This window comes from Panthera tigris, chromosome A1 (genome assembly GCF_018350195.1).
Source record: "Panthera tigris isolate Pti1 chromosome A1, P.tigris_Pti1_mat1.1, whole genome shotgun sequence".
NCBI classification, from domain to species: Eukaryota; Metazoa; Chordata; class Mammalia; order Carnivora; family Felidae; genus Panthera; species Panthera tigris.
Window position 1 is genome coordinate 43,068,102 of NC_056660.1, and position 22,294 is coordinate 43,090,395.

General features: G+C 35.4%; 1 long non-coding RNA gene across 1 annotated transcript in view; it reads left to right on the top strand.

Annotated features, from left to right (window-relative positions):
* Positions 1-22,294, top strand: part of LOC122231004 — a 247,929-nt gene that overhangs the window by 210,933 nt on the left and 14,702 nt on the right. Inside the window, exon 3 of the long non-coding RNA XR_006208101.1 lies at positions 17,098-17,234. This is a non-coding gene — a long non-coding RNA (uncharacterized LOC122231004). The remainder of the gene's footprint in view (positions 1-17,097; positions 17,235-22,294) is intronic.

Here is a 22,294-nt window from a genome sequence, read left to right on the forward strand (position 1 = left end):
GTTCTAAACCATCAAAGAGGGGGAAAAATCCAAAGAAAAAATCTGTAAAACTCAATGCAAATTTTATAATATTTCCTTATTGTAACATTTTAAAGTGTTTTCTCTGGGGACACCTGGGTGGCTCAGTCAGTTGAGCATAGCACTCTTGATTTCAGTTCAGGTCATGATCTCATGGTCGTGAGATCAAGCCCCACGTCGGGCTATGCACTGAGTGTGGAGCCTGCTTGGGAATCTCTCTGCTCCTCTCCCTCTAGCGTGTGTGCATGTGCATTATCTTTCATAAAAATAAAAATAAAAAGTTTACTCTGAATAACAAAACACTAATTCATGTTGGACTGAAGACTAAGGAAATAACTTCCATTACTAAAGATACAGATGGTGGGCTTAAATGATGGCTGATTCAGTAACTACCTGATGGCTTTAGTATTCTGGAATCTTTCCATATATATTCACTCACTATCCTTAACCTTGGTTCTATCCTTAAATTTATGGAAAGATGACTGCAGCAGTTCCAGGTATTATATCTAGATATTAGAATATTCAGGGAAAGAAGAGAAAAGGCAGTATTCAAAGGAAGAAGAAAATTGGCCTTTCCCCCTTGTGCCCTCTTAGAAATGCTGAACCTTTTCTTTTTTTCCCAGAATCTTCCCAGAAGCCTCATGTATCTGATTGACTATATCTGAGCCATTCGTTGGCAAGAATATTTAGAGTGTCCTTAGACCAGTTGTTCTCACCTGAGGGTGTTTTTGCTATTCAGGGAACATTTGACAATATCTGGATATGTTGTTTGATTATCACAATTAGGGCAGCACTACTGGCATCCAGTGAGTAGAAGCCAAAAATATTGCTAAACAACCTACACAATGCACCTGACAGCCCTCCATAACAAAGAATTGCCCAGATCACATTGTCAGTAGTGCTAAGTTTGAAAAAGCCTGTCTTAATCAGGCCTACCCATAGAACTAAAGTTAACATCAGCTTCTAGCAAGGCACATGGGTGAGTGAGAGAAGAATCTACACACAAAGAAAATTATAGTTCTTTTAGAAACAAATCTGCACAGTGAGGCCAAATGAACACCAATGCCACTACCCTCACCTAGTAGTAACAGGCACAATTATATAGTTGTATATTTGTATATGGTTTATAGTTAATTTTATAGTTGTATGGAGATAAGGCTCTCTACCTTCAGAAATCTGATTAAAAAGGCCATGATGGCTGACCTCATGATATTTTAGTTATGGCTAGCTGATTGATGGATGTGCCATAAAAATGATATTTAAATACATTTAAAAGACCATGAAAAATATAGTGTTTTCTTCACAGCTCTAATAAAGTATTGGCAATTGGGAACACATTAGTAATTTTCTTTTTCATTTTATAGCACAGCTATAGTTTAAAATAGAAAACTGTGTGTATTCATGCATATGTATGTATGAACTTAAAATCATTTTTCTCTTCAAAGAGCCTGGGGTGTGAATTTCTTAAGGAAAAGGGTCATTCTTATTTTTAAGCCACCTACCATTCTTCACAGATTTTCTGTGCTTTTCATATAAGATATTAAATAATTGTTTTTGATAAAGAAGATTTGAAATATTTTATATTAACTTCATTTTAAATACCTTAGAATAGTAATACATTTAAGATTGAGAAAGCATTTCATTAATACACGGTATTATACAATAATATGTAATGATGTTTATCAAGTGAAGTCAAAGTACATTTTCTAGAATTGAGATCATTTTTGTTTAACTCTAACATTATTCTAGCTTTTATCATACAATAATAACATTACAAACAAACCTTTGAGATACTGAGTTTAGTTTTTGACCACCACAATAAAGCAAATATTGCAATAAGCCAAGTTAAATGAATTTTTTGGTTTCTCAGTGCGTATAAAATTTATGTTTACATTATACCATAGTTTATTAAGTATGCTAAGCATTATTTTCAATAAAAAATGTACATACCTTAATTTAAAATATTTGTAAAAAATGATAAACATCATCATAGTTTTTGGTAAATCATAATCTTTTTGCTGTTGGAGTGTTTTGTCTGGATGTAATGGCTGCTGACTGATCAGGGTGGTGTTTGCTGAGGGTTGAGGTGGCAGTTTCTTAAATTAAGACAACAAATGAAGTTTGCCTCATAAATTGACCCTTCCTTTCATGAACAGTTTCTCTGTAGCTTGGAAAGTTGTTTGATAGTGTTTTACCCGCATTAGAACTTCTTTCAAAACTGGAGTCAGTCTTTTCAAAACCTGCCACTGCTTATCAAACTAGTTTATGTAACATTCTAAATCCTTTGTTGTCATTACGACAATCTTTGTAAGTATCTTCACCAGGAGTAGATTCCATCTCAAGAAACCATTTTCTTTGATCATCCATAAGGAGCAAATCTTCAGTTGTTAAAGTTTTATCATGAGTTTATGATGATTCAGTCATATCTTCAGGCTCCACTTCTAGTTCTCTTGTTATTTTTACTGTATCTGCTGTTACTTCTGCCACTGAAGTCTTTAACACCTATGGAGTTATTTTTAGAGAGTGTATTGTAAGCCCTGGGAAAGTGGATAGGATAATTGCTGAAACATCAATGATGTTCTGGTCTCAAGGCTGTGGAACGCTATAGCACTATGAGTTCCAGAGCCACATGATCCCCCGGAGCCAGTTAGGGAACAGAGCGACGGTAATTGCCTAGAAGTCCTTGAAACTGCACATCTCCCCTACATACTTTCATGTAAACGCCAGATGTGTGCTTGGTCTATGTCTGGGGGCTCTTTGTGTTTTCCTCCCATGCTTTGACATTCTTTGATGTTTATACCTGGAGAACATGTGCAGTTTGCTGCTGCTGCTCTTTCTCTGGTGGAGGATGCCCTGCACGTCCACTCAGTCTAAGTGTCTGAGAACTTTTTCTTCAGTGCGCAGCTACAAACACCTCAAAGTTATCCACAAGAGTTGAAATCAACTTCTCCTGAACTCCTGTATTAATATTAATATTAATATTAATATCTTAACCTCTTCCCATGAATCACAGATGTTCTAAAAAGCATCTAAAATAGAGAATCCTTTCCAGAAGGTTTTCAACTTACTTTGCATAGATCCAGTAGTGTAATCACTGTCTGTGGCAGTTATAGTCTTATGAAATGTATTTCTTAAGTAATAAGACTTGAAACTAAAAATTATTCCTTGAACCATGGGCTGCAGAATGGATGTTAAGTTAGCAGGCATGAAAACAACATTAACCTCATTGTACATATCCATCAGAGCCCTGAGTGACCAGGTACAATTTCAATGAGCAATAATATATTGAAAGGAATCTTTTTCTTTTTTTTCCTGAGGACTAGTTCTCAACAGTGGCTTAAATTTTGTATTAAACCATGTTATAAACAGAAGTGCTGTCACCCAGGCTCTGTTGTTCAATTTAGGGAGCAGAAGCAGAGTAGATTTAGCATAATTCTTAACGGCCATCAGAATTTTAGAATGGCAAATGAGAATTGGCTTCAACTTAAAGTCACCAGATGCATTCGACCTTATCAAGAGAGTCAGCAGCCTCTCTTTTGAAGCTTTGAAGCCAGGCATTGGCATTGACCTCTCCCTTCAGTGGAAGTCCTAAATGGCAACTTCTTCCAAGAAGGCTGTTTCTTATACCCTGGAAATCTGTTGTTTAGTGTAGCCACTTTCATTAATTATATTGGCTAGATCTTCTGGCTAATTTGCTTTAGTTCCTAAATCAGCCTTTGCTGCTTCACCTTGCATTTCTGTGTTCATGAGGGTGGCTTTTTTCCTTAAATCTCATGAATCAATCCCTGGTAGCTTCAAACTTTTCTTCTGCAGCTTCCTCACCTCTCTCAGTCTTCATAGAATTTTTTTTTTCAGTCTTCATAGAATTGAAGAGAGTTTGGGCCTTGCTTGGATTAGGCTTTGGTTTAAGGAAATGTTGTGGCTGATTTGATCTTCTATCCAGACCACTGAAACTTTCTTTATATCAGAAATAGGTTGCTTTGATTTCTTATCATCTGTGTGTTCACTGGAGTATCACTTTTAATTTCCTTCAAGAAGCTTTCCTTTGCATTCACAGCTTGGCTGTTTGGTGCAAGAGGCCTGGATTTCAGCCTGTCTCTACTTTCGACATGCCTTTCTCAGAAAGTTTAATCATTTCTAGCTTTTGATTTAAAGTGAGAATTGTGCAACTCTTTCACCTGAACACTTAGAGGCCATTGTAGAGTTAATAATCAGCTTAACTGCATAATTATTATGTCTCAGGTAATAAATAGGGAGGCCTGAGGAGAAGATGAAAGACAGGAAAATGGCCAATCAATGGACCAGTCAGAACACATACAACATTTATCAATTAAATTTTCCATCTTATGTGGGCATGATTTGTGGTATCCCAAAACAATTATGGTAATGACATCAAAGATTACTGATCACAGATTACCATAACAAATATAAAATTATTGAAAATTTTTGAAATATTGTGAGAATTACCAAAATATGACACAGACATGAAATGAGAAAATGCTATTGGAAAAATAGCACTAGTAAACTGCTTGACATAAGCTTCCCACAAACCTTCACTTTGTAAAAAATACCACAATACATATGAAGGGCAGTAAAACAACATGTGGCTTTATAGAACTCCAAAGCCAGAAGAACACTTTAAATAACACTCACAAGAAAACTGTGGCTCAGGGAGATTAGTTAATTTTTTTCTAGATACTACATCTAGACTAATAGAGACAAAAATTATAATCTCAGAGCTGTTATCTCATTCATATCCTGCTGCTCAAATTTTCTGGTCATCTCTTTGGAATGCAAGGTAGGATGTAGAAAAATAAAAGCTGGAGATAACGAAATTTGTACAGCATCTTACATTTGAGAATTGTCGATGATGGATATGCACAAAGGAATGCTCCTAGTCCTTAACGATGCCAGTGATAGGTTTTGCAGAACTAACAAAACAATGACAATAAATTATATGGGACATTTCCTAGAGTCCACTAGCAAATTTAGCAATCATACCTCCCCAGATTACTGTTAAGATATGAAATTATTATTTTTACATGACAGGTAAATAACCCGTTTCCTTTAATTAGACTAGATTAAGAGAAGTGAAGTGCTTTTGAAAATAGCAGTGGAATGGAATGGTGTCTTTCATCAAGAACTGAATCCTGTTAATGTCTTATGCTGTCTAGTTACCATGACAAATAGGTTGTGGTACATGCACACTTTAATTATTAACACTGAAATCTGCTGAAATTGAAGTATTGCTCTCAGTAAGAGCTATTACTGCTGAAATGACCCATTTAATAGTGACCCATGGTATCAAAGTATGGATTTAAATTGGTAATTAATAACAGTCCATTTCTGAAAATGTTAACACAGGAGTTCAATAAAAATGCTAACTAGGTCTCAAATACCGCAGACAGCGTATTGACATATTAATATTTATTATTTATGTTAAACACTTTGGAGATTTAGGTATGAAACAAGATGATAACAGGAAAAGTGTTTCCTAACTAGTATTCAAGGAATCAGTTAGTAAATTTAGTGGATTGGTTAACCTTTTTTTTTTTTTTTTTTTAGTTTTTATATCCAGAATTCTTCACGTAAGAATTTCTCTTATTACATTCTGTGGTATGTGAAATAATCAGTAAAAGGAAGTGAAAAAAATTTAAATGCAACAGCATGACACTGAGGAGGAATTTTGGAGTAATGAATGGTAGCTGTGTTGTCCAAGTCCCATATAATAATTAGCTGCCCCACACCTACCCTTTTCATTTTATGCCTTATCAAAATAATATAAAGCTCCATAATCAATTATATTATGAAATAAAATTTTAAATGATATAGTAAATTTTTATAATGAAACATACCTAGAGCAGCATGATATTTCCAGTCACTAATATGTGGTTGGAATGCATTTATTGATATTTGGTGTGATTTACTTAAATTGGATTATCTTAAGCTGACATTAAAATAGAATTGTTTTCTGAATATATTGATTGACAGCATCCTAAATGTTAGAAAAGGTTAAGAGAAAAGAATGTGTGATATATAATTTTTAAAAGGTAATTTAAAAATTGCAACTTCCACCTGAGAATAAATGTGTACTATATTATTTCAGTTATGGTGAATATAAAAATATGTTTAATGATACCATTCATCATCACTTAGGTTAAATTGAAATAAAAATGGCAGAAAAATTTCAACAAAACTTAGGTCAAATTTCAATATATTTTGTTCAAGTGATTGTTAGTATCTAGGTTAACATGTAAGAAAATAATATATGGTAGAAACATTTCAAAGTACTTTGAAAGTTAAGTACACACACACACATACACACTCACTCATACATGCACATTTTAATAAAAAATAGTTTTAAAACCAGAACATTACTTAGCAACTAATCCCCTTTCTTAAGACGAACTGGATACTACAACAGCTACCATTAGAGATTTAAGTGTTGTCCTCAGGGAACTTATGCCTAAATCTGCAGTATGCAAAGGTGTCTCAAATGACCTGTACCAAAGGTATTTCTTTGTTTAGCTTTGGCACTTGAGTTATACTTTTTCTATGCACTTAGTAGGTTAGTACATTTGACACAGGTCCACTTCTCCAGGTGATAGAATCACAGTGGCAACACATTATGCATGTCTTATTGTGATACTTTCCGAACAATGATGTTCTCTTTTTAATTTCACTTCTGTGACCCGTCCCAAGGTCTTTTTTTTTCCTGAAAGTAGATAAAAATCTCTTTATTATAAATATGAGCATCTATTTGAATATATTATGATTAGATTTCTGTAACCATTGTCTTCAAACATAAATCATAGCAGTGCTACGAATTTCAAATACTATGTTGACAATTTTCTCTTGAAAAACTATGTGCTTAATTATCTATATGATGAGGTCTGAAACTTGGAATATTCCAAATTGACTTTGAATCGAAGTTGCTCTCAACAGATTGGGTAGAAAACATTTGCCTTACTACTAATTACACACACACACACACACACACACACACACACACACACACAGTAATACTAAAATAGTTCAGTGAGATTATGATTTCGTCAAATGCTGTAGCAGTATGTGTTTATTTGTTTATACCTCCTGAAATAGTAGTATAGTAAATTCTGTTAAGGGATGCTGGTGAAGGAAGAATAATGAATGAAAAATACACCTTTTAAAATCAATCGACTGACAGCCTTTTCTAGTTTTTTAGGAGATTTGGATTAATCTTCTCTGGATAATTGGCTAACTTTTTAGAAATATGATATGGTTATCAAATTTGTGTATGAAACTTATAGTATCCCTTTCCTTTATCAAAAGAATTACACCATGGCTGTATACATAGACATATGAATTGTTTTATTATAAAGTGAGAATAACTTGGAATTTTTACCTCAAAACTGTGAGGCAAACAAGATAAAGTGAGAAGTAGAATTCTGTTTGATAGAATTGCACTTATAGGCCCATTTGTTTTCCTTAGTTGGATTACATTTTGCTGTAATTTAAAAGTTCTTGAAAGCCATCAGTTTGGCTGGTTGGCTGGTTGGCTGGTTGGCAGATCCATTGGTTGATTGATGTGATGAAAGTATTTACGGTGTAACCATTCTGTATTAACAGACATCAGTATTTGAAGCATCATCTTTGTTTGAACTTCAACATCTCCAAGTCTTTTATTTTTTTAATGTTTATTTTTGGGAGAGAGAGAGAGAGGAAGAGAGAGAGACCGTGAAGGGGTGGGGGAGGACGGAACAGAGAGAGGGAGACATGGAATCCGAAGCAGGCTCCAGGTTCTGAGCAGTCAGCACAGAGCCCAACACAGGGCTTGAACTCACGAACCACGAGATCATGACCTGAGCCGAAGTTGGACCCTCAACTAAATGAGCCATCCATGCTCCCCTCAACATTTCCAAGTCTTAAAGATTTGTTATTAATCTGTTCTAACAGATTTGACTATTTCTACTGCTTTGAATAATTTTGCTTGGGCATAAGATGGGCCAGCTCTTTTGGTCTCTAATCTGTCAACAACAGTGATAATAGTAACACGTCTTATTTTTTCAACTTATATAAAACATTTGGCTGATGACTTGTTAAAATGGCCGGTGGGCAGTTGGGGGAGATAAGCTGGAGTGGGGGGTAAGATAAGCAGTTATTCTTCTAGTAATCCTTTGCATATTGGACAAAATATCTTACATAGTAGTCCTTCATAGCTGTATTCTGTACCACCTCAAGAGTTCTTTTGGATACTAAGTAAATTTTAACACTCAGTGATGACATAAGCTAGGCAATATTATGAGGCAAAGACAAACAAAAAAGTCTGTCTATTGCTACATCCAGTAACATTGTGTATCCTACAGTTGCAAATAAGCAATAAGGTTAAGGTTTCCCTTTTTCTGTATTCAAGAGCCAAAATAGTTATGTAACATCCTAAAGGACAATTTTTTTGTTTGTTTTTGTTTTTGTTTTTTACAATATATGAAGTTAATTGTCAAATTGGTTTCCATACAACACCCAGTACTCATGCCAAAAGGTGCCCTCAATACCCATCACCCACCGTCCCCTCCCTCCCATGCCCCATCAACCCTCAGTTTGTTCTCAGTTTTTAAGAGTCTCTTGTGCTTTGGCTCTCTCCCACTCTAACCTCTTTTTTTTCTCCCTTCCCCTCCCCCATGGGTTTCGTTTAAGTTTCTCAGGATCCACGTAAGAGTGAAACCATATGGTATCTGTCTTTCTCTGTATGGCTTATTTCACTTAGCATCACACTCTCCACTTCCATCCATGTTGCTACAAAGGGCCATATTTCATTCTTTCTCATTGCCACGTAGTATTCCATTGTGTATATAAACCACAATTTCTTTACCCATTCATCAGTTGATGGACATTTAGGCTCTTTCCACAATTTGGCTATTGTTGAGAGTGCTGCTATAAACATTGGGGTACAAGTGGCCCTATGCATCAGCACTCCTGTATCCCTTGGGTAAATTCCTAGCAGTGCTACTGCTGGGTCATAGGGTAGGTCTATTTTTAATAGGTTTTTTGAGGAACCTCCACACTGTTTTCCAGAGTGGCTGCACCAGTTTGCATTCCCACCAACAGTGCAAGAGGGTTCCCGTTTCTCCACATCCTCTCCAGCATCTTTAGTCTCCTGATTTGTTCATTTTGGCCACTCTGACTGGCGTGAGGTGGTATCTCAGTGTGGTTTTGATTTGTATTTCCCTGATGAGGAGTGACGTTGAGCATCTTTTCATGTGCCTGTGGGCCTTCTGGATGTCTTCTTTAGAGAAGTGTCTATTAATGCTTTCTGCCCATTTCTTCACTGTGTTATTTGTTTTTCGGGTGTGGAGTTTGGTGAGCTCTTTATAGATTTTGGATACTAGCCCTTTGTCCGATATGTCATTTGCAAATATCTTTTCCCATTCCTTTCGTTGCCTTTTAGTTTTGTTGGTTGTTTCCTTTGCTGTGCAGAAGCTTTTTATCTTCATGAGGTCCCAGTAGTTCATTTTTGCTTTTAATTCCCTTGCCTTTGGGGATGTGTCAAGAAAGAAATTGCTGTGGCTGAGGTCAGGGAGGTTTTTTCCTGCTTTCTCCTCTAAGGTTTTGATGGTTTCCTGTCTCACATTCACGTCCTTTATCCATTTTGAGTTTATTTTTGTGAATGGTGTGAGAAAGTGGTCTAGTTTCAACCTTCTGCATGTTGCTGTCCAGTTCTCCCAGCACCATTTGTTAAAGAGACTGTCTTTTTTCCATTGGATATTCTTTCCTGCTTTGTCAAAGATTAGTTGGCCATACTTTTGTGGGTCTAGTTCTGGGGTTTCTATTCTATTCCATTGGTCTATGTGTCTGTTTTTGTGCCAATACCGTGCTGTCTTGACGATTACAGCTTTGTAGTAGAGGCTAAAGTCTGGGATTGTGACGCCTCCTGCTTTGGTCTTCTTCTTCAAAATTACTTTAGCTATTCGGGGCCTTTTGTGGTTCCATATGAATTTTAGGATTGCTTGTTCTAGTTTCGAGAAGAATGCTGGTGCAATTTTGATTGGGATTGCACTGAATGTGTAGATAGCTTTGGGTAGTATGGACATTTAACAATATTTATTCTTCCAATCCATGAGCACGGAATGTTTTTCGATTTATTTATATCTTCTTCAATTTCCTTCATAAGCTTTCTATAGTTTTCAGCATACAGTTCTTGTACATCTTTGGTTAGATTTATTCCTAGGTATTTTATGCTTCTTGGTGCAATTGTGAATGGGATCAGTTTCTTTATTTGTCTTTCTGTTGCTTCATTATTAGTGTATACGAATGCAACTGATTTCTGTACATTGATTGTACAAGTTGTATCCTGCAACTTTGCTAAATTCATGTATGAGTTCTAGCAGACTTTTTGTGGAGTCTATCGGATTTTCCATGTATAATATCATGTTATCTGAAAAAAGTGAAAGCTTAACTTCATCTTTGCCAATTTTGATGCCTTTGATTTCCTTTTGTTGTTTGATTGCTGATGCTAGAACTTCCAACACTATGTTAAAGAACAGCGGTGAGAGTGGACATCCCTGTCGTGTTCCTGATCTCAGCGAAAAAGCTCTCAGTTTTTCCCCATTGAGAATGATGTAAGCTGTGGGATTTTCATAAATGGCTTTTATGATCTTTAAATATGTTCCTTCTATCCCGATTTTCTCGAGGGTTTTTATTAAGAAAGGTTGCTGAATTTTGTCAAAGGCCTTTTCTGCATCGATTGACAGGATCATATGGTTCTTATCTTTTTTTGTATTAATGTGATGTATCACATTGATTGATTTGCGAATGTTGAACCAGCCCTGATGCCCAGGAATGAATCCCACTTGATCATGGTGAATAATTCTTTTTATAAGCTGTTGAATTTGATTTGCTAGTATCTTATTGAGAATTTTTGCATCCATATTCATCAGGGATATTGGCCTGTAGTTCTCTTTTTTTACTGGGTCTCTGTCTGGTTTAGGAATCAAAGTAATTAATACTGGCTTCATGGAATGAGTCTGGAAGTTTTCCTTCCCTTTATATTTTTTGGAATAGCTTGAGAAGGATAGGTATTATTTCTGCTTTAAACGTCTGGTAGAACTCCCCTGGGAAGCCATCTGGTCCTGGACTCTTATTTGTTAGGAGATTTTTGATGACTGATTCAATGTCTTCGCTGGTTATGGGTCTGTTCAAGCTTTCTATTTCCTCCTGATTGAGTTTTGGAAGAGTGTGGGTGTTTAGGAATTTGTCCATTTCTTCCAGGTTGTCCAGTTTGTTGGCATATAATTTTTCATAGTACTCCCTGATAATTGCTTGTATCTCTGAGGGATTGGTTGTAATAATTCCATTTTCATTCATGACTTTATCTATTTGGGTCATCTCCCTTTTCTTTTTGAGAAGCCTGGCTAGAGGTTTATCAATTTTGTTTATTTTTTCAAAAAACCAACTCTTGGTTTCATTGATCTGCTCTACAGTTTTTTTAGATTCTGTATTGTTTATTTCTGCTCTGATCTTTATTATTTCTCTTCTTCTGCTGGATTTAGGCTGTCTTTGCTGTTCTGCTTCTATTTAGGCTGTCTTTGCTGTTCTGCTTCTATTTCCTTTAGGTGTGCTGTTAGATTTTGTATTTGAGATTTTTCTTGTTTCTTGAGATAGGCCTGGGTTGCAATGTATTTTCCTCTCAGGACTGCCTTCACTGCATCCCAAAGCTTTTGGATTGTTGTATTTTCATTTTCATTTGTTTCCATATATTTTAAAATTTCTTCTCTAATTGCCTGGGTGACCCATTCATTCGTTAGTAGGGTGTTCTTTAACCTCCTTGCTTTTGGAGGTTTTCCAGACTTTTTCCTGTGGTTGATTTCACTCTTCATAGCATTGTGGTCTGAAAGTATGCATAGTATGATCTCAATTCTTGTATACTTATGAATGGCTGTTTTGTGACCCAGTATGTGATCTGTCTTGGAGAATGTTCCATATGCACTTGAGAAGAAAGTATATTCTGTTGCTTTGGGATGCAGAGTTCTAAATATATCTGTCAAGTCCATCTGATCCAATGTATCATTCAGGGCCCTTGTTTCTTTATTGACCTTGTTTCTGGATGATGTATCCATTTCTGTAAGTGGAGTGTTAAAGTCCCCTACAATTACCACATTCTTATCAATAAGGTTGCTTATGTTTGTGAGTAATTGTTTTATATATTTGGGGGCTCCCATATTCGGCGCATAGACATTTATAATTGTTAGCTCTTCCTGATGGATAGACCCTGTGATTATTACATAATGCCCTTCTTCATTTCTTGTTACAGCCTTTAATTTAAAGTCTAGTTTGTCTGATGTAAGTATGGTTACTCCAGCTTTCTTTTGACTTCCAGTGGCATGATAAATAGTTCTCCATCCCCTCACTTTCAATCTGAAGGTGTCCTCAGGTCTAAAATGAGTCTCTTGTAGACAGCAAATAGATGGGTCTTGTTTTTTTATCCATTCTGATACCCTATGTCTTTTGGTTGGCGCATTTAGTCCATTTACATTCAGTGTTATTATAGAAACATATGGGTTTAGAGTCATTGTGATGTCCTTAGATTTCATGCTTGTAGGATGTCTCTGGTACTTTGTCTCACAGGATCCCCCTTAAAATCTCTTGTAGGGCTGGTTTAGTGGTGACAAATCCTTCAGTTTTTGTTTGTTTGGGAGGACCTTTATCTCTCCTTGTATTCTAAATGACAGACTTGCTGGATAAAGGATTCTCGGCTGCATATTTTTTCTGTTCATCACATTGAAGATATCCTGCCATTCCTTTCTGGCCTGCCAAGTTTCAGTAGAGAGATCCGTCACTAGTCTTATCAGTCTCCCTTTATATGTTAAAGCACGTTTACCTCTAGCTGCTTTCAGAATTTTCTCTTTATCCTTGTATTTTGCCAGTTTCACTATGATATGTCATGCAGAAGATCGATTCAAGTTACATCTGAAGGGAGTTCTCTGTGCCTCTTGGATTTCAATGCCTTTTTCCTTCCCCAGATCCGGGAAGTTCTCAGCTATGATTTCTTCAAGTACACCTTCAGCACCTTTCCCTCTCTCTTCCTCCTCTGGAATACCAATTATGCGTATATTATTTCTCTTTAGTGCATCACTTAGTTCTCTAATTTTCCCCTCATACTCCTGGATTTTTTTATCTCTCTTTTTTTCAGCTTCTTTTTTTTCCATAATTTTATCTTCTAGTTCACCTATTCTCTCCTCTGCCTCTTCAATCCGAGCCATAGTTGTCTCCATTTTATTTTGCAGTCATTGATAGCATTTTTTAGCTCCTCTTGGCTGTTCCTTAGAGCCTTGATCTCTGTAGCAAGAGATTTTCTGCTGTCCTTTATACTGTTTTCAAGCCCAGCGATTAATTTTATGGCTATTATTCTAAATTCACTTTCTGTTATATTGTTTAAATCCTTTTTGATCAGTTCATGAGCTGTCGTTATTTCCTGGAGATTCTTTTGAGGGGAATTCTTCCGTTTGGTCATTTTGGATAGTCCCTGGAGTGGTGGGGGACTGTGGGGCACTTCCCCTGTGCTGTCTTGAATAACTTGTGTTGGTGGGCGGGGCTGCAGTCAGACCTGATGTCTGCCCCCAGCCCACCGCTGGGGCCACAGTCAAACTGGTGTGTGCCTTCTCTTCCCCTCTCCTAGGGGCAGGATTCACTATGGGGTGGGGTGGCCCATCTGGGCTACTTGCACACTGCCAGGATTGTGGTGCTGGGGATCTGGCTATTAGCTGGGGTGGATTGGCAAGGTGCACGGGGGTGGGAGGGGCAGGCTCAGTTTGCTTTTCCTTTGGTGATCCGCTTCAGGAGGGGCCCTGCGCACCGGGAGGGAGTCAGACCTGCCAGAGGGATGGATCCACAAAAGCACAGCGTTGGGTGTTTGCTCGGTGCAAGCAAGTTCCCTGGCAGGAACTGGTTCCCTTTGGGATTTTGGCTGGCGGATGGGCGAGGGAGATGGCGCTGGGAGCGCCTTTGTTCCCCGCCAAGCTGAGCTCTGTATCTGGGGCTCAACAACTCTCCCTTCCGTTGTAAAGGACAATTTTTTTAATAAATTAAATGTATGTTTCCAACATCCAGAAGATACTAGCTTTTAATACCATAAAAACAATTTAGCATACAGTGTTACCTTGTAACCAAATGCCCTTGAAATAAATTTTCACATTCTCAATATTTATGATGTAGAATCATTTAAAAATGATGAAAGATGACAATAACACTGAAATAGGAAGTTGATGATCAGTAATTGTCAGATCTAAGAGTAACATCAATTAAGATCAAAGACAATTGGATTGACCAAACAGATTTGGTGGCTCACTATTGTAATTCTATCGGAATTTGGCCAAACTGTTCATCTAACATTAGGAAAAAAATTCATCCTTTCACCATTTCTTCTCAGAAACATAGAAACCCAAGTTTTAATGGCCAGAAAACTGTGCAGCTGCCTTTATATTGGTGTTCTTTTTTTAAAATAAGGAAACACCATTTATTCTGATGAACAAAATCAAATAACTAAATAAGTGGAGAGACATTTTATATTCATAGATAGAAGACTCATGATTGTCAAGAGATCAATTCTTCCCAAATTGATCTATAAATTTCATGAAATTCCAACCAAATTCCTAGAAAGTTATTTCATGGATATGAATAAACTGTTTGTAAAGTTTGTATGGATGGGCAGAAGACACAGAATAGCCAACACAATATTGAAGGTGAACAAAAAGCTGGAGGACTGTTGTATGCAACACTAAGGCTTACTGTAAAGCTACTATAATCAAGACAGTGTGGAATTGGCAAAATAGGCAAATAGGTCAATAGAAGAGAATAGAGACCCCAGAAGTAGGACCCAATAAATAAAGTCAACTGAATTTTGACAAAGGAGCAAAGACAATACAATGAAGCAAGGATAAGCTCTTTGACAAATGGTGCTAGAATAACTGGATATCCACATGTAAAAAAAAAAAAATGAATTAGACACAGATCTTACACCTTTTAAAAAAATGAACTCAAAATGGATCATAGACTTAAATGTCAAATGCAAAAATATGTAATATATACATTATACATATATAATACATGTATACATATATACACATATACACATATAATTAATATATGCATAACATATATACGCATATACATATATAATACATGTATACATATATGCATATATATTTACATATATGTAAATATCTATTTACAAATAAATAAATAAATAAATAAATACATTTCCTAGATGATAACATGAAAAGAAACGTAGATGACAACACCAAAGACACCACACACAAAAAACACAAACACCAAAGACACAACCACAAAAGAAAAAATTGATAAACTGGGCTTCATTTAAATAAAAAACTTCTGCTCTGTCAGTGACAAATTCAAGAGAATTAGCAGACAAGCCATAAGCTGGGAGAAAACATTGCAAAAGATACATCTGATAAAGGACTTTTATCCAGATAATACAGAGAAATCTTAAAATTCAACAACAAGAAAACAAGCTACCTTCAAGTGATCCCCAGCAAGATTGAGCATCAGATGTTCACCATGGTAACCAGGTCAAATAAGCAAAGTTGGACTGTTTCCCTTTCTGCTCAAATAAACTTCAATTCTCTGGAATATCTTCCTATGATATTTATTTTATATGACCGCTTATATAAGAATACTCTTGTTAAAGGAAGCCCAATTAATATAAGACTTGATTTGTCACCTAATAATCTTAATCAATTTTTAAAAATTATTTCTCAGTAGATAATAGTATAGGAGAGTCAATAGTTTAAGTTCATTCAAGTTCAAATTGAAGTCCAAGGGCAAGGTAAGACTCATAATGTCTCAGCTCATAGACAATCAGGCAGAGAGAGTAAGTTCTCCCCTCTTTAAACATTTTGTTCTATTCAGGGCTTCAACAGTTTTTATAGCCCCAACCACATGGAGAAAGGAAATCTGCTTTACTCAGTCTTCTGATTCAAAAGTTAATTTCATCCACATAACTCTTACAGACACACTTAAGATAGTGTTTAACCAAATATCTGCATTCCTCTTGCTCCAGTCAAATTGACACATAAAATTAACCATGACAAGGAGTGAGGATGTTTTTTTAAAGTTCATGGATTTAATCCTTCAGTTGCCACCATTAACAGTTCAAATGCAAAAGAGTTAGGAAAAAATATTCAAATGAATATGCAGTGAAGCAACAAGGCAGTCACAAATATATATTATCTGACAGCTATATAAAAAGTTATTCCAAGATGGAGAATGAGACTGTATGTATTAAATTCTGCTAATAGTTTAAGTGAAATGAATATTTACTAATATTGGCCGTTGCATTTATCTACATGGATGTCATTGCTGATTTTAATGCAATCTGTTTTGGTATAAGGGATAAAGTTTTTAAGAGGGTTTTTTGTTTTGTTTTCCCTTTTAAGATGATATAAATAGCAGCATGATTCAGAGAAACTGCTTCTATAAGTGAAATAGAGAGGAAAATCATCAACTGTGAAGAGAGTGCAAGAGTTGTTAAAAGTTTGAAAAGGGGACAAGCAGAAAGTATAGTGCAAGAGGATAGGAATGAAAGAAAGTGACTCAGACTGAGTAAATATATATGATTGCCAGGAAGCATTAAGTCTCACTGGAGGGTAGTGATCATGAAATTAAAGCAAGGCAAGTCTACAAGTTCACATTTTCCAACTTTATTCAGATGTGTGTATACAGTCATGGAGTAGGCTGAGAGCTGGCTTTAACTGGGATTGCAATTTACATATATGAAATAAGGGTAAGGCAATTGAAGGGATATGAACAAGAGTGTTATTAATGAAGGATAAGAGAATTCAAACTGAGTAAGAAGAAATGTGAGAAAATACTGAGAAGTAGCAAATTATACTGTATAAGATTATATAAACAAATAATTGCCTATGTACATGTATATATAACTGTATATGCATATTTTCCTATATTTGGATATTTACTGGAAAATCTTTCTTTTTTAACTTTTTTCTTAACTTTTAAAACTATAAATAAAATATTTTATTTTCAATCAATATTATGTTACTTTTTATTTCTTATTATTTCCTCAAGTTAATTATTCTGAAACAGGTTAATTGGATTCTCAAAGAAAAGAAGAGAGAAGGCATAAGAGAACAGAAAAGTTTTTCCATCTGTATTCTACAACTGCAAGTATGAAGATGAGTGAAGTTCTAGAACATGAAATTAAGGTATTGTGGTTATGCTTAATACCATCAGTCTAGGGTGTCTTGAAAGAATAAAATGACTTTGCACTGGATTTTGTCAGTCTGAGAGATTATAATAAGCTTGCAGTAAATCTTTTGGCATTTGGAAACCTAGGTTAATTATACTGAAGTGTCCTGAGGCAAGAGATCTGAATTTTCTTCTTCTTAACACTGTACAATCTGTAGTTTTGTCAGTTTGCTTCAGCGCACATTAATTATCTGACTGATAGGGATGTGTCACTCTCTAGCCAGCTGTCACTACTGTTGATCAATAAAGCCCCCTGTAAGTCTCTGGTAAGACTTTAAAGCTGGCAGCGTATTTAAAGTCAATAATTATTTATATTTACAAAGTATGTAAGCCAGTGATTTACACAAATAAAGCTATTCTATAAGACAATGTCTAAAAACTAAGAGTGTTCAGTATGTTAACTTCCATGAAGCAAATAGACAGATTTGTTATATTTGAGGGTTGTATTTATCCTAGATGCTTAACACAAAGCACTCATATTAGAACATCATGTGGTGCACCTGGGTGGCTCAGTCGGTTGAGAGTCCGACTTTGGCTCAAGTCATGATTTCGTGTTTTGTGAGTTCCACCCCATGTCAGACTCTGTGCTGACAGCTCAGAGCCTGGAGCCTGCTTCAGATTCTGTGTCGCCCTCTCACTCTGCCCCTCCCCCACTTGCACTGTCTGTCTCTCTCTCTCACTCATTCTCTCTCTCAAAATAAGTAAACATTAAAAAATTTAAAAAAGAAAAACATCATGCAAATACTGCTATTAGTTGGAAGACATCAAAGCCATCATCACTGCCGGTGTGCTTGAAATCAGAAAAATAAGCCATAGTTCTGCAGTTATATACACCCATGCCTTTGTGTAACACAGTATGAAACAGGGCACTGGGCTCTGTTTCTAAATATAACCATTCACAGTTTCCCACAGTGTTTAGCCATTTGCAGGACACTGACACATTACGGGGTATTTTTTAACCTCTCCACAATTATAATTTAGGTTTTTACAAGAGTGTCCTAGTGTATGCAGGCTGCTAAACAGAGTACCATTAATTGGTGGCTTATAAACAACAGAAATTTACTTCTCATAGTTCTGGAGACTAGGAATCCAAGATCAAGGCACCAGAAGATTAGATGTCTGCTTCACAGATGACTGCCTTTTCACTGTGCCTCACATGGCAAAGGGACAAGGGAGTTCTCTGTAGTCTCTTTTATAAGGGCACTAATTCCATTCATGAGGGCTCTACTCTTATGACTTAATCATTTCCCCAAATCCTCACCTTTTAATATCATACCTGGGGTTAGGATTTAGCATATGAATTTCAGGGAGACATAAACATTTAGTCTATAGCAAAGAGTCTTATGTTTACATGGAAATTTATAATGTGATACTCAGATCGAGGAATGCCAGATATTGATAACTCTAAAATGCCAATGATTTTCAAACAAGAAAATAAATGCTCCAATAGGCCTATTTGACACATTCATGATTTTAAAGCAAGTAATTAATTTTTTTAACTCTCTTTTTTAATGGGGCACAGTTGCCCCCATGCCTTGATTGTATATTTGGTTTAGATAGTGTCAGAGACATTACTTCAAAATTTAGTTTAAGCTTTATTTATTTTGTATTTGCATTTTTTAAATTTTAATTTATACTCATATTTTTATTTATTTTTATGTATTTTATTTATTTATTTTGAGAGAGAGAGGAAAGCAAGCGGGGTAGGGGCAGAGAGAAAGGGAGAAAGAAAAAAGCAGGCTCCAAGCTGTCAGTACAGAGCCCGATGTGGGGATTGAACTTACAAACTGTGAGATCATGACCTGAACTGAAACCAAGAGTCAGATGCTTAATAGACCAAGCAATCCAGCACCCCAAATTTTTATTTTTATTTAAATCTTAGTTAACATATACTGTAATAATGGCTTCAGGAGTAGAATTTAGTGATTCGTCACTTACAAATAACACCCACTGCTCATCCCAAGTGCCGTCTTTAATTCCCATCACCCATTTAGCCCATCCTCCCACCGTCGTCCCCTCCAGCAACCCTCAGTTTGTTCTCTGTATTTTAGGGTCACTTATGGCTTGCCTCCTTCTCTGTTTTTATCTTATTTTTCCTTCCCTTCCTTTATGTTCGTGTGTTTTGTTTCTTAAATTCCACATAAGTGAAATCATATGGTATTTGTGTTTCTCTGACTGACTTATTTCCCTTGCATAATACATACCAGTTCCATCCATGTTGTTGCAAATGGTAAGATTTCATCCTATTTAATCACCAAGTAATATTCCATTGTGTATATATACCAACTCTTCTTTATTCATCAGTCAATGGACATTTGGGCTTTTTCCATAATTTGGCTATTGTTGATAAAATACTGCTATAAACATTGGGTGCATGTGACCCTTTGAATCAGTATTTTTATATCCTTTGGATAAATACCTAATAGTGCAATTGCTGGGTCATTATGCTAGTTCTATTTTTAATTTTTTGAGGAAACTCCATACTGTTCACCGGAGTGGCTGCACTGGTTTGCATTCACACGAGGGCAAAAGTGTACCCCTTTCTCTATATCCTCGCCAACATCTATTGTTGCCTGAGTTGTTAATTTAGTTTAAGTTTTATATTTGATACTAGATGCTCAATTTCATTGGGGATGTTTTAGAAAATATTCCAATTATTCACTTATTTCAACTGGAATATTTTTTTTTCCTTAAAACTAATCAGATTTAGAAATTCTCAGTATAAAAGGAATTAGCCCCCAACCTATGGAGTTTCAAGATTAATACAAGAATCTAGGAAAACAATATTATGATCAAATTTCACAGTAGTTCTTAAACTAATTAAGGATAGATAGTAAGCAAAGAAAAAAAAATGAGAAGCTAAAATATCTAGTTAAGTCTATATAACACATTTTCTGTACAAGCCAAAAAATAAAATATAGACAGTAAAAGTCACAGCATTCTTACAAATGGTATAATTATGGAGATGTATCCTGGAGATACAACCCAGGATTTAAATTAGAGGAATTAGAATAAGACACTTGACATATCTATTTAAATGCTTTTGTTTACCACTTTGCTACTCCTTTTCAAGAATTTTCTAATAGGTAGCATGCAAGTAGGAATTAATTGAGTACATTTGCCACATTCTCATTGAAAATTATTTATTGTCAATAGCAGGAACATCCTGAAAGTTATGGGGAGTTTGCTATATACATTTATACTTAAATTAATTCTTTTGTGGAATATATAAACTTTTATACCATAACAAGGTTACAATTCACAGGTTGTTCTTTGATTGTTTTTTTAGCATGTTAAATTAAACTTATCTTGAAGTCCCATAAAAGACAATAATCTGAACCAGATGGTTTACACATAATTGCAATAAATCATCATTGATTCTGAAAAAGCATTGCTGAGATATGCTACATATTTAACTTGACTCAGTAGAGAAAGAAATAAAACAAAGACAGATGATTTCTATCAGGCACTTTGCAAGGTTTAGTCTCTCTTTATAAACACACACATGTAATATATATGTAATATATAACATACACACATAGATTATATATATATATTATTGAATGTATATTCACATTTAATTCTCATATTAATCTATAAAAGATGTATATAAATTGTGTGTGTGTGTGTGTGTGTGTGTGTGTGTGTGTGTAAATAAGGAACAGACAGGAGCACCTGGGTGGCTGACTTCAGCTCAGGTCATGATCTCACAGCTCATTGTTCGAGCCCTGCATCAGGCTCTGTGCTGACAGCTCAGAGCCTGTTTCCTGCTTCAGATTCTGTGTCTCCCTCTCTCTCTGCCCTTCCCCCCACTCGTGCTCTGTGTCTCTCTCTCAAAAATAAATAAACATTAAAAAAATAAGTAAACAAGGAACAGACAAATCTGTATGTGATTAACACCAAGGCCTTCATACATGGCAATAAAAGTACATTTCATGATTTTGAGTGTTTTCCAAAAGGATGCTGAGATTTAAAAATATATGACATCAACATCATCATTATTACTGATATAATTTACATTTATTGCACACTTTTTAAAATTGTTCATATATCCTAGTTTTCTTAGGATGGTCCCAGTTTACACCTGTTTTTCAAACAGAATTTTTAAGAGCACCACACTCAATATTAAATTATTTTACTTTGGTTGATAAATTAAGTGACCACATTTCTGGTTATGAAATAAGCATTTTATTATATTTTGAATGCATTTAGCCATCAATTCCTAAAATGGTCACTTTCCACATGAAGAAACGAGAGTAGTTTATTAACTAATATAAGTTTGTCCAATCAGTAAATTTTAGAAATTTACCTTGGAATAAACCCAGGTACCTGGACCCTCCTACCAATGCACACAAGATAATTTAGCTGTTCTCAACAGAGTGAATTTGAATGTTTTAATTCAGTGTAATTAATTGCATGTAATTTATGTTAGGTGACATGTTCCCCTCCATGGATGGAGAAATATAAAATCTATGATAAAATATGTGGAAGGTACCGGGACAAAGTGAACCTTGAAATAATCAGTTGTGTTTTAGCAAGGGAAGGTATGTGCAATACACTAGGGAGGGAAAAGCACCCCATGTGGAAGTAGAGAAATTAGCATATTTGCAAAAGTTTAAAAGTAAATGATCTCTTTGGTTGGAAAAATTCAAATTAAATTTAATATAGAATTAGGAGTTCTTTTCAATATGCTCCCATTCTTTTTAAACATGTAAAATGTGCAACTTAATCATTCCAGCAACTTCTAATCTGGCATACTCAGAATTTCCATATTATAAGAATAATGTCTGTGTCATACTTTAAATCCTATCATCTTCTGATATTCTTGAACTGCTTAAATATTAGTTATATACTATGATATTTTATAGGTTTTTCAATACTATTTAAAACAGGTTTACACATTATAAAAATGGATATTTTGCAGTTGGACAAAGGAGGGAAAAGATATTGAAAAAAGAAGAAGAAAAGTTATCATTATTTGATATGATATGGGACACCTATGACAATCAGTTTATAT